The sequence below is a fragment of the Ptychodera flava genome, chromosome 22 (assembly GCF_041260155.1).
Source record: "Ptychodera flava strain L36383 chromosome 22, AS_Pfla_20210202, whole genome shotgun sequence".
Lineage (NCBI taxonomy): Eukaryota > Metazoa > Hemichordata > Enteropneusta > Ptychoderidae > Ptychodera > Ptychodera flava.
This window is the reverse complement of record NC_091949.1, coordinates 20,818,561-20,829,962: the sequence shown is the minus strand read 5'-3', so window position 1 is coordinate 20,829,962 and position 11,402 is coordinate 20,818,561.

The following is an 11,402-nucleotide window of genomic DNA, read 5'->3' as shown; positions in this document are numbered from 1 at the left end:
ATGTCTTCATTGATTTTAAGTGGATGTGTCGTTTACTGTTGGAAAAATAACATTTCCCACCAGTCCTGCGTTTGCAATCTGTCAAATTGCGTTCACTCTGACATGCTCATGTCATGTTTAATATACTTTCCCCTCTAAAACTGCTCAGTGTATTTGTATGGTTTCTTCGAAGACAACAATGGCTGCATTGCTTGATAAATGTCAGGTCTCTGTAATTTTCAGCGTTTTTCGTCATTACACCGCTGAGTAATCGTGAACGTGATTCTGAAAATGTGCTCAAAAGGAAGCCGCAAATTATTTTGAATGTACGATTCCTAGAATCCAACGAGGACGGTACAAAACTCGTATGGGGCTAGTGGTACGTAATGCGTTCACCTTTCGTATCTTCTGTGGTATGTGAAAAACCGTAGTTTCGGTAATCAAAGCGTTACATGTAAATTGTACTGACTAATGGATGACGACAACTAGCAAATCGAGCAAATACCCAATAAAATCCCAAAACAATATACATAACGTACACTGCGCATAAAGTTACATTGCTCGGCAAAATGTTGCAGTCGTTTAGAGTGAACGGGAGAATTTTATGCAAACAATTGTCGAATGTAGCGTAAACATAATGGGGAAAAGGCGGGAAACACGCTCTTATTGTGTTAGTTATTAAAAAGCATTCGGTTGCAATCATAACATTACATTACTTCTAATCATCAAAAGGATTAATAGCTTGCACGAATGATTCCCTTTGGAACCCTTTAATGATGGCAAAAGGTGCTATAAATTTGAAAAATCGTCGGTGTTTCGAAAGGATAAGTTCATCATGTGATCGCTTCGAGACTTTAAAGATAGATTTTAAAGCCGTAGGAGTCCATAATATACTTATTTTCGGTCTGCCTGATGGTGTCAGAAACAACTCAATGGTTCTGTTTCCCGTAGCGAATTACTCAAAATTATTAACTGCAAACTGAAACATGCGTTTTGCATGAATACTTTCTCCTCGTTGAGGGGGCCCTCTTTGATGCGTAATGGTATAAAGTAAGAACGTAACTCGCAGACATACATTCGAGCAATTAAATTTTCACAGTGCTGTGTGAGTCCGCTGCTTTCTTGGCCTCGTTTCGGAACCCATCGAGAAAACAATAGCTTTCACCATCTTGTTTCGTGGACACCGAGAAATTAAAAGTTTTAAAATTCAGTAAATTCTCGATCGGATTTGAACTCAGGGTTTAGAGGTCGTTTTAAATTTGAAGTATCGGTATTTTAAGCGACTTTGGTTTTATTGTATGCCAGAATTTGCACAGTGACGCCGACTTTCATTCTTTATTTTAAGGTAGAACGCACCTCGGGGACAGAAATTCGGGCCTTCAAATTTTATCAATTTTCTTCTGACCTACCACTTGTGGGGGCTCATTTTGAAGCTCTTGGCGAAAGAAAAGTTTTCACCGTCTTAGTTTTTCGAAAATCGAAAATTTTATTTTTTCCCATAGAGTTAACACAGGGATGGCGGCCATTTTGAATTTCAAATATCGAGAAATCGCAAGTTATTTGTCTCTCTAATACCAAAGTTTGCACGGTGACCCCTGATTTTTATTCTTGCTTCGGTAAGAGAATGGTTGAAAGTTTCACTGAGGAAAGTTTAAGCAAAAGTTTAAGTCTTTCACTTTCGAGGTGCATATTACCTTAAAAGACGGTCTAAAGTTTCTTTTGGGAAAGTTAAAGTAAAAGTTTAAGACTGTATGTTTCGACAACGCATTACGGTACCTTAAAAGAAAACATAGTCCACCGTTTACGATTTCAAAGGCAGTGCTCAAGTACAAATGATATTACTGCTTTTATTATGAGAGAGGAATTACTCAACCGATGATTGAGAGTAATCTTTTCCATCTTTGATATGTTCGACTGAGACGAAAAAGCCTTCATGTATTGTAGTCAGGGATGTAGAGAGTTAAATTCAACATTACATGTTTCAGAGCGCGCGTTTGATTTCAAAACCTGTAAAGAGTAGTGTTTTCTGTACCTATAGGGTGATCCGAAAAAACGCTCCAGAGTAAACTATTAAGTGAGAAGGGAATCAATTTATAAATCACAATGCCCTCCGGGGCGTAAAAGAGGCGTCTGGGAGCGTACAAACAGAAGGAAGAAAACCACTTTTATCATTCAACAGAACGTTATCTTAACAAGGGATATCGGTCATCAGGTCGTCCATTTTTAGCTGATGGCAACAGTGACGTCAACTGAAGCGATTAAAGAGATTGCACTATGAAATTACAATCCTTGTGATATACATAGTAGATTCAACAGCGACTATTCATTTCAAGACGCCAGATGAGCGGCAGTATTTACCTAGCGTACCCTCTTTGATTTTCGGTAAATATGATATGTACATAGCATAAACAACATGTCCTCCATCATTCGTCCCCTAATACCCCTAGAGACATTTTGAAGTCAGAAAACAAATTGTGTATTTCACTCCTTTGTAAGGTACCGCTTTCTTTAAATTTAAACAGACGCGCATATATGCCGCTTATTTTCACCACTTTTCTTTAATCACTTTATCTTACCTTGGCAACATACCTATCATGTAAAAACTTGCTGGAAATGGTTTTTTGTCTTGTTTTTCATCGCCTCTTCTGTCGTTTCGCTACCCCTGTACAAATTTTGTCATCACATCTTTTGTCCTCAACTCGTTCTCAACGGCTTGTGCTGACTTCTCTTTTCCTTACTCACATAAATGGCAGCGGGAGATTTAAAACTTGGGACTAATGTGCCATGTGATTTTGTGAATGTTGACACTGAGTCACTCTGAACTGTCGCTTAGTTTATATACATTTCATGTAGAAATAATGAATTGTCAATCATAAATTACATCATACCAGTATATTGATGGCGCAACTACAGCGATCTGATTGGTCGAGACGCGAAAAGAACCGTGGTATATTGGCGATATACCACGGCTGGCATACGCGCGAGCTCTCAGCTTGAGCAAAAATCCGTTTTTGACTTTCCACGCCAGAATTTCAATATACTATTATGATATAATAGCAATAAATCACACCCAGAGACTTTATACCACTCGATTTTGACAAGTTCACTTCATATATGCACTAACTATCGCTCAAGCATATATATGTCGTGAATTGGTCAAAATCTCGTGGTATACCATCGCTGCGTGTACTTTATTGCTTAAATATACATTGCATAATTCATTGCATAATTTTAATTACTGCTAGAAAAATGAGTATACGCTTAGCACTACAAACAAGTTATATATATATATATATATATATATATATATATATATATATTTATATATATGTGTGTGTGTGTCTGTGTCTGTGTGTCTGTGTGTCTGTGTAGGTGTATGTGTGTCTGTGTATAAACCGTGACGAATAAATTATCCGAACAAAAGCTTTTCAGCATATACAAAGAATGGAAGAAATGACTTCGAAGAACAGCATTGAGGTGTTCATATGAGAGCAATGGATCGAAATGATATCCAGTGAATATACATTAGAATCTGTATTAGATTGGTTATCACGCTAAATGCAGAAATTCTTGTACCGGATAATCCAGCAGAAGCTCGTTCACATAATTCACGTTCACGTTTGAATGAAGGATCTGCTTCAAAGGGTCCGCACGTTTGGTTGATGTTCACAGATTACAAAGCTCCTTAAATAATCAACCTGCTCGTAACTTAAATAGTTTAAGCCGATTACATTGAAACGAAAATCACACTTTTTCTGTGAAGTTCAAGGCGAGAGCAATACATCCAAGCAGATGACCGAATAGAAAATTTCTTCCAAGCGTTTGTAACAGATTAAGCTTTTTAAGGTTTTTAATTTGGAAGTGAGATTATTTGTAGTAATCGCATGTAATGATGAAAACATTTATTGTTCTCTAAAACATTCGTTAATGTAGATGAAATGCTTAGTATAGCGATATTCTCACAAGTGAAAAAACTACGAATCTCCGTCAGGGATTTCCTAGATTTCACACATTCTAAAACAGAGAATCACTCAGAGTGCAAATATCCGGGTATTATTCACTTCATTTGCTCGTCCAGCACTGTTGAAGGAGACTTCTGACCTTTTGAAACCAATTGCAAAACATTACTTAGCTCGTCTTATAGTGTGCAACAAAATTACCTCGGAGGGAAAAGCGTCGCGCTCGTAGCTATAGGGGGAATACGAGTTGACGTACCAGTCTGGATCGTAATGCTTTCAGTAAGTGAAGCTGACACACCACGATGTTGATTGTATGCACCACTTTAGATCTCAAATACGAGATGGCAAACGTATCGTTCAGCGTCTTTGACCTTATTCATCAGTGTACATTCACTATAAAGTTATATAGTATCTAAACTTACAAAACTACAAAATTATCATCATTTATACGATGTTCATCACGTGGAAATTTCCTGCCAGTCTTTGATTGTTTCTTAAGATTAAACAAAATCACACCATGGAATGTACTGCTGATGTTTGTTCTCATTAAAATCTCTACCAATTATTAATTAAAAGTATGACGCTATCTCCGATCTCCTCGTACGATCTTGAACTAACCTTCACACGCCTTGGCCACGTGAGGGACGCTTCGAGATTAAATCAAGGGAGGTCGTTAAACTAGTTAAGAATGATACTAAGATATGTTTAGTAAGAACAAATACCATGTAATTCCATTGATATTGAAAGCATCTCGTTCGTTCTGTACCGATATCATGCATTAATTTCTTACGATTTGACTCTAACGTATCAAAGTCAGGTTACTTCTTATACTTTCCAGTCAAGAGCAGCTGTATCGCTACCCAAGTTAATCTCAATACTTCGGTGCGCGTATAATTCTCAGTGTACGCATGCTCAGAGTGCATCGCTCACTACTGATACTGATCGTCACTAGTTCACCCACCGATACCTTAACTACCTTTACGAGTTACTGTAGCTGTAGTTCATGTAGCGATGGTATCACTGCTTTAAAAAGATTATTTTCATAGATTGCATATATACATCATGTCAAGGTCATATTTTCTCCAAGCAGTGCGAAGACAAAAAGAATCAGTTTATACAATTTTGGGAAATGATGGTTTTCGATACAAATGATGTTATTATTTATATATCAATGACAATGTATGCTGATGACTATGGGCAGTTTACATTAAATAGGTAAAGGCTTCAGGGAATCAAGAAATGACGACAATGAACATAAAAATCTATCAAATCACTTCTGACATAACATTAAAAAAGACATATTTGATCGCACCATGACATGACATAAAGAACTAGAATATGCGGAAGATGGCGCTTGATATAAGATAATTCAGTCCACCTTCACGCAAAACGAAAATCGTCTTCAATCGTACGACAACTTCAGTAAAAGATTCACCGCTGATGGCAGCATGATTACGTGAACCAAGCACACCAAAATGTAAGCAGTTCTGGTCACTTTTGTGCATTTGCGAATAAGATTTAATTGAGATATAGTTAACTTAAATATCGAAACAGCAGACAAAAAGAAACACGCCGTTGAAAGCAAGTACACATCAGTCCGACGTTAGCTCCAGTGAGTGAAAGAGAGCTGCAATGTGTAAGCTGTATGACATTTAAACGCGTGGGTTTCGCTTTCGTTCATGTTTTGATGTGTATCCGTTCTTCATTATCTTTATTGTAAAGTATCGACATGGCACGACTTTCAATGCTATATATATATCTTCAAGATTTACGGTAAAAGTATTCTGTACAGCCAGCGGAGAAACCTATTTATTCCAAAAGTATGGGTGGACCTGCTGGCGCACGTGACATGCAGTCTCTTTACACGGCTTTGATGGAAACAACGGAAGAACTACTGCTTCCGTAGAATCGCTCCAGGCAACCGGCATTCATCTTGTTTTGCAAATTTACCATGCAATCACCATTTTCCTGCATGTCTAAAACACGGGATATAGAAAGTTTACCAATAATCGACGGAGCTCCCCACAATACCTTGTTTGAACTCAGAAATGTTATATATACACAGACACCTCCTATATGTAAGAAAAGGGCATTGTATGTCTGTTTCTGTCATGTCATGCATTGACAGATGAGGGAAACATATTAATTTCGACGTTACAAATTAGATATGTTATAATAAATCTTAAGCCTATATATGACTTGATTGCCTGAGGACGTCGACTGGTGCCGGTATTTGCCCAATTAAAAGACCGCAGCTGTTCCTAGCAAACAGGCCCGATTATGCGTCTCCTTAGGACCTACTGTGTATACCCTTTAACGGAGTGTAGGGCGTCTTTTGTAAAATGTACGAAAGTTCAGGAAGGAGTGCAAACTCCTTTTAGACAGGAGGGTATATTTCTGCACTTGAACAGTAGTTTTGTTTGCACCCCTCGGGATTTGCTGCTGGAAAAATGTTTTTACCGTGCGTTGCTGTATTCTAGACCTATAAATGTTAATCGGAATGTTTTTCACCTAACCTAAGACATAGTTCGGACGGTTCTAGTGAGGTGATCACCAATAGAAATCTTTAGAGATAACACAGTCCCTTCTAGATTTCGTCAAGCCAAGTGTACACAAACCCCTTTGTTCACGGGTGGATAAGGCATATATAGTCCAAGAAAAGTTGTACTCACATAGTGATCATGAAATGTGAAATTAATATGGCATTTCCTCAGATCGAGCTTCCTTTTCGTTCTGCAATACTTGACCATCCGACTGGGGTGTGTCAAATGATGTATATATTTACATCAACTTCCACAGCCAGTCCTTCTTTCTACATCTGTGAAAACCCTGTTTTCTGGAAAGTTTAACATAACCGTCATATCTCCACGACCGGACTAATGGCTGATGATATGGCCATTAAATCGACCTTGCTTCATAGCCCTGCATTGGCCGCTCGACTTGTAATACCAATTTCGCGCTTCTCAGAGGATACGAAACTGGCATTCGCTAGCTGATCTATTAATTGTTTCAGCATAGCTAATGTATGCTAATCAACACTCTCACCTATGGGTCATGCAAGTAAGAAATTGATTTTGTTAATATAATTTGATAATTTTGTAATTATGGTATTAATATAATTAACCCTCGACTATATACCTCCTATCCACCTGAGCGTTACCGTTAACTTGTGTCAGTGGATGCAGTGTAAGATTTTGTTTTAAGACACTCCATAGAATATATGGTAAAGAATGGGAAAACACGAGATTTGTTTTTTAGATAAATGGGTACGTAAAGTATTAAAGTGTGTCAGCAGGCCGTCTCTGAAACTCTTGGATATAAAGTCATATTCAGATTGCGAGTATTGTATAGACATTGCGGTAACCGCTACAATCTAACCCACAAAAATCCCCAACAACAACAACAACAACAAAGAAACAAACGCAGAATAATCTGCAGACGTTAGTACATATACGCGTCTCAAGACCTGGGGAATCTGCGTCATAACAAATCTGCATATTTTCAAAAGACATTCTATAAGGAGAGAGAGAGAGAGAGAGAGAGAGAGAGAGAGAGAGAGAGAGAGAGAGAGAGAGAGAGAGAGAGAGAGAGAGAGAGAGCCCTCAACATAAAATTAGCGAGCAAAAAGATGCATTCAACATAGTCTAAACGGTGGACGAACCCATCAACAATATTACGTGTGTCAATGTCGTAAATGTTCGACCCGACCAAAGACCAAAGATCAAACATAACGCTCAATGTGATGTAAAATCTTCCCCATAAAAACGGGAGAGATTTATTGACAGAAGAAAATAACCAACCAGACTCAGGCAGATTGAAGTAAATCTCGTGAATAGAACTTGCTCGAACATTATCGTCTTATTTGATCTTATAAAAACCTGTAATATTATATTTATGAGATAGTTTACTTGCGATTTGATTTAAGACCACTATGACATGATCGTAGTCAGAGTAAATCTATCAGATGTAATTGGGGATCGCAACGGGACGATTGATGATGTGGACGCATTTGACATTTACGGAGCCTGGGGACACAGGTTCAGCCAGAAAAGGGAAAATTTCCATCATCCTGGCATATGTAATTACTCTGATCAAATTAGCTGATACTTATTTTGCCCCAACATTTAACAACCAGGTGTTGACGTCAAACATGACATTTTGCAAAAAACAATTTTTGTCGGATGGCTTAATCTTTGTATGAATGCCGTAATTGTGCCGACACTGAACTTGATATCTGTGGGGAGTTGCTGCGTTCTCCCATTGAGAGCTTGTTATTCACCAATTATTCTTATTACACTTGCTTATGCATATTTTGGGGATCGCTCATTCAGTTTTTGCTTAGTCATTTAACCTTAAAGTTGATTAAAAAGAATAACACTGTATAATAACCTGTAGTTGTGTGTTTAATAAAATATGTAATATATAAACCATTGTAACAGCAATTTTACAGTAATTACATCACCCTTTCCAAAGACAAAGATATTTTGGTGAATGTGAATGAAATATATCGAATACTCGCACTGATTAGAGGAATTGACTGCCCTTTCTAAGATGTACCCTTGCTATTGAAAGAGTGTTTGAATTAACGAATACGCTGGTTTACACTAAGCAGCAAGTGTATAGTGACCCTAACGAAGGCGCACATTTCGCGGTAAAAAGCCTTGTCGCGAACATGGTTTTTCGCGGTAGTCATAACTCCATTAGGAGTAAATTTGTGCAATCTGCTGGTTATAAACCAAACGCGAACCCGGATAATTTAGGATGTCGGCGACCTAGTTCCTGTCAGTCAAACTCTGCTTTTTCAATATCGGAAATACGATATTGGAAAATTCACTTCCAGAGTGAGCTGATTAAAAACTTTAGAACACAAGTATTGTATCCTATTTTTAAAGTTTTTCTCTTGTCCTCGTCTCAATGAAGTTAATTTTACATATTCGCAGGTGACATTAAATGCACGAGTTACTGTGTTGTCAACTTGACGAGCTCATTAAAAGGCACGTTGGCGCCATAATTCCGTAACATAACATCTGAGCGTTCTATCCATTCTATTCACTTTTGATAGAGATATTTAAACCATGAACGTGAACCTGACCGGCATTGATGTATCTTGCAGGATTGTTGTCTAGGATTTCGAAGATAAAAGGGATCATATCAATGAAACTTTAAAACTAAGAAAACATTACGTTTAGCGTCAAGAGCTAGTATAATGTCATTAGTAACCTTCCAGAAAGCAGTCTCTGTACTATGTCTATATTTATAACAGATTGTAACTGGCTAACAATGTGATTTGTCAATCTACTAGCGACAAGCCGTTCCGAACCTCTGCATAAAAGTAACAAATGTGGCACAGGACGAAAATGTTTGAGAATGGCTTAATTCAAGGATAGTTTCATGAGAAGAGGCTTTGCAACGATATAAAATTTACTGTTTCACCGAAAGTTGGTTGTGTTCCTCCTTATGAAATTAGTAGCAATTCCAGTACGTGTATGATCGATATGATAACATCTTCAAACATAAACAAATCTTCGCCGACTTTGGCAGTCCCAATTAGAAATAATATTAATATGAACACGATGTAGGGTCCCACCTTTCTAAATCACAAAGTGGTGCCTTTAGTACGAAAAACAAACCGTACGTCCAACTTCACTTGATTTTTTATTTGCGATCATGTACCTTAGAGATTTAGGGCACTATGAACGTAAACTGAACCACAGCCAAGTAAGGTAACACTAAATTTTGTTTATACCACTAACGTGTAAGACCCTTCCTATCATTTTCAACTGTCTTAGTTGCAAGCTAGCGGAATATATCGGATTAAATAGTAAGCGTGAATCAGTTGACCATAAATAGATATATTTTGTTATGGAGCAAGACCTGTCAATAAACAATTTATTACGATCACATTCGCAAATATTGTGTATCGAATAACATCACCAAATTCGGTAAAACTCTAGTTTTGACAATGAAAATTCTAAGTACAGACACTTTGACAACCGACATCGTAAAGATATAAACGGAGTAGTGTTTCTAGATCTTGAGAGGGCTATTGATCTGGTTTATCATCTTGTATTGTTAGAAAAATATTCAATTTACAGATGCGATGTTACATGTTTTCGGTGGTGTAAATCTTACCTCGAAACTCACATGCAACTGGTTCAATTCAGAGATGTTCATTCTCAAAAACTATATATTTAGACTGGCGTTCCTCAAGGTAGTATGCTATGACCTTTATTGTTCATTATACATATAAACGATTTGCCGCTTCATATTGATAGTAACATCGATATGTACGCTGATTATTCAACCATTACTACCAGCGCAAATTTATTCCAAAAATTGAAAAAGAACCTGAACTCTGACTTACATAAAGTTCACAATTGGTGTACGATCAAAAGAATGGCTATTAATTTGGACAAGACAAAAGCGGTAAATGTAACGACGCACCAAAAACTTAGATGCTGAATAAACAATTATTAGACTTTATAATTTGCGAAACGGAATTGCAATATATGATGTGTGATGCAAGATACAATGTATAATGCTTCAACTGAGGATTTATTTAGGACAATGTATATAATGCCAATACCGGATAGAATATTTTATAAGAATGTTTGTGTGGTTTTAAATGTTGTAACGGTCTTGCACCACAATGCATAAAAAGTCTTTTTACTGAAATTAACCACGGAAGAGTTACAAGATCTGATATGCAAAAATTGTAAGTGGTTTCTTTAACAGTTAAGGATTCTTACTGCGGAGGATTAATTATAAATAGTGCCATTGAGTAGAATAGTATTAACTTAAATATAAGATCTAGTAGCTCATCGAGTAGTTTTAAAACTTCTTAACTTAAAGGTTATTAGGAATAATTTTTAAATTATTAGGATTATTATTAGGTTATTTGGAATAATTTTAAATGTTTCGAATTTTTTTTTGTCGTTTAGTGTACACAGTGTGTTCAGTTGTCATTTGCGTGCTAGTTCATTCCACTTTATTTGCATTGTAGTGTACACATTGCGTTGTATTGTGCTAGTTTGGATTGTTATATTTAATTAAGTCCTGCTTTTATCAGTATGTATGTTCAATTGAGGGCTCTGGTGAAGATAAACATCTTTACTGAAGCTTACCATGCAACCCTCCTTAAATAAGGTTTAATAAATAAGAAAGAATAAAATAATCTTTTCGATGTGTCTCTAATCTTGTACCATCTACACTGCTGTCTTGTCGGTAATATCGATGAAAGAACATAGTTGTAGAATTTCCTTAAGCGATATTTTAATTTCCAGACTTCATATCGTTCATACATGTACCACAGGCAAAGCTTCTTAATTGAGTGCAGATGGCAGATGTCCGTCTTGAATGCTTGAATCTGTAGCAAAGATTTAATCTAGGTCTTAGACCTTCAGCTATAATTAAAATTCCATGCAGTCTTTTCCTATTACTTAATTGCTCGATTGCGCGAAATCG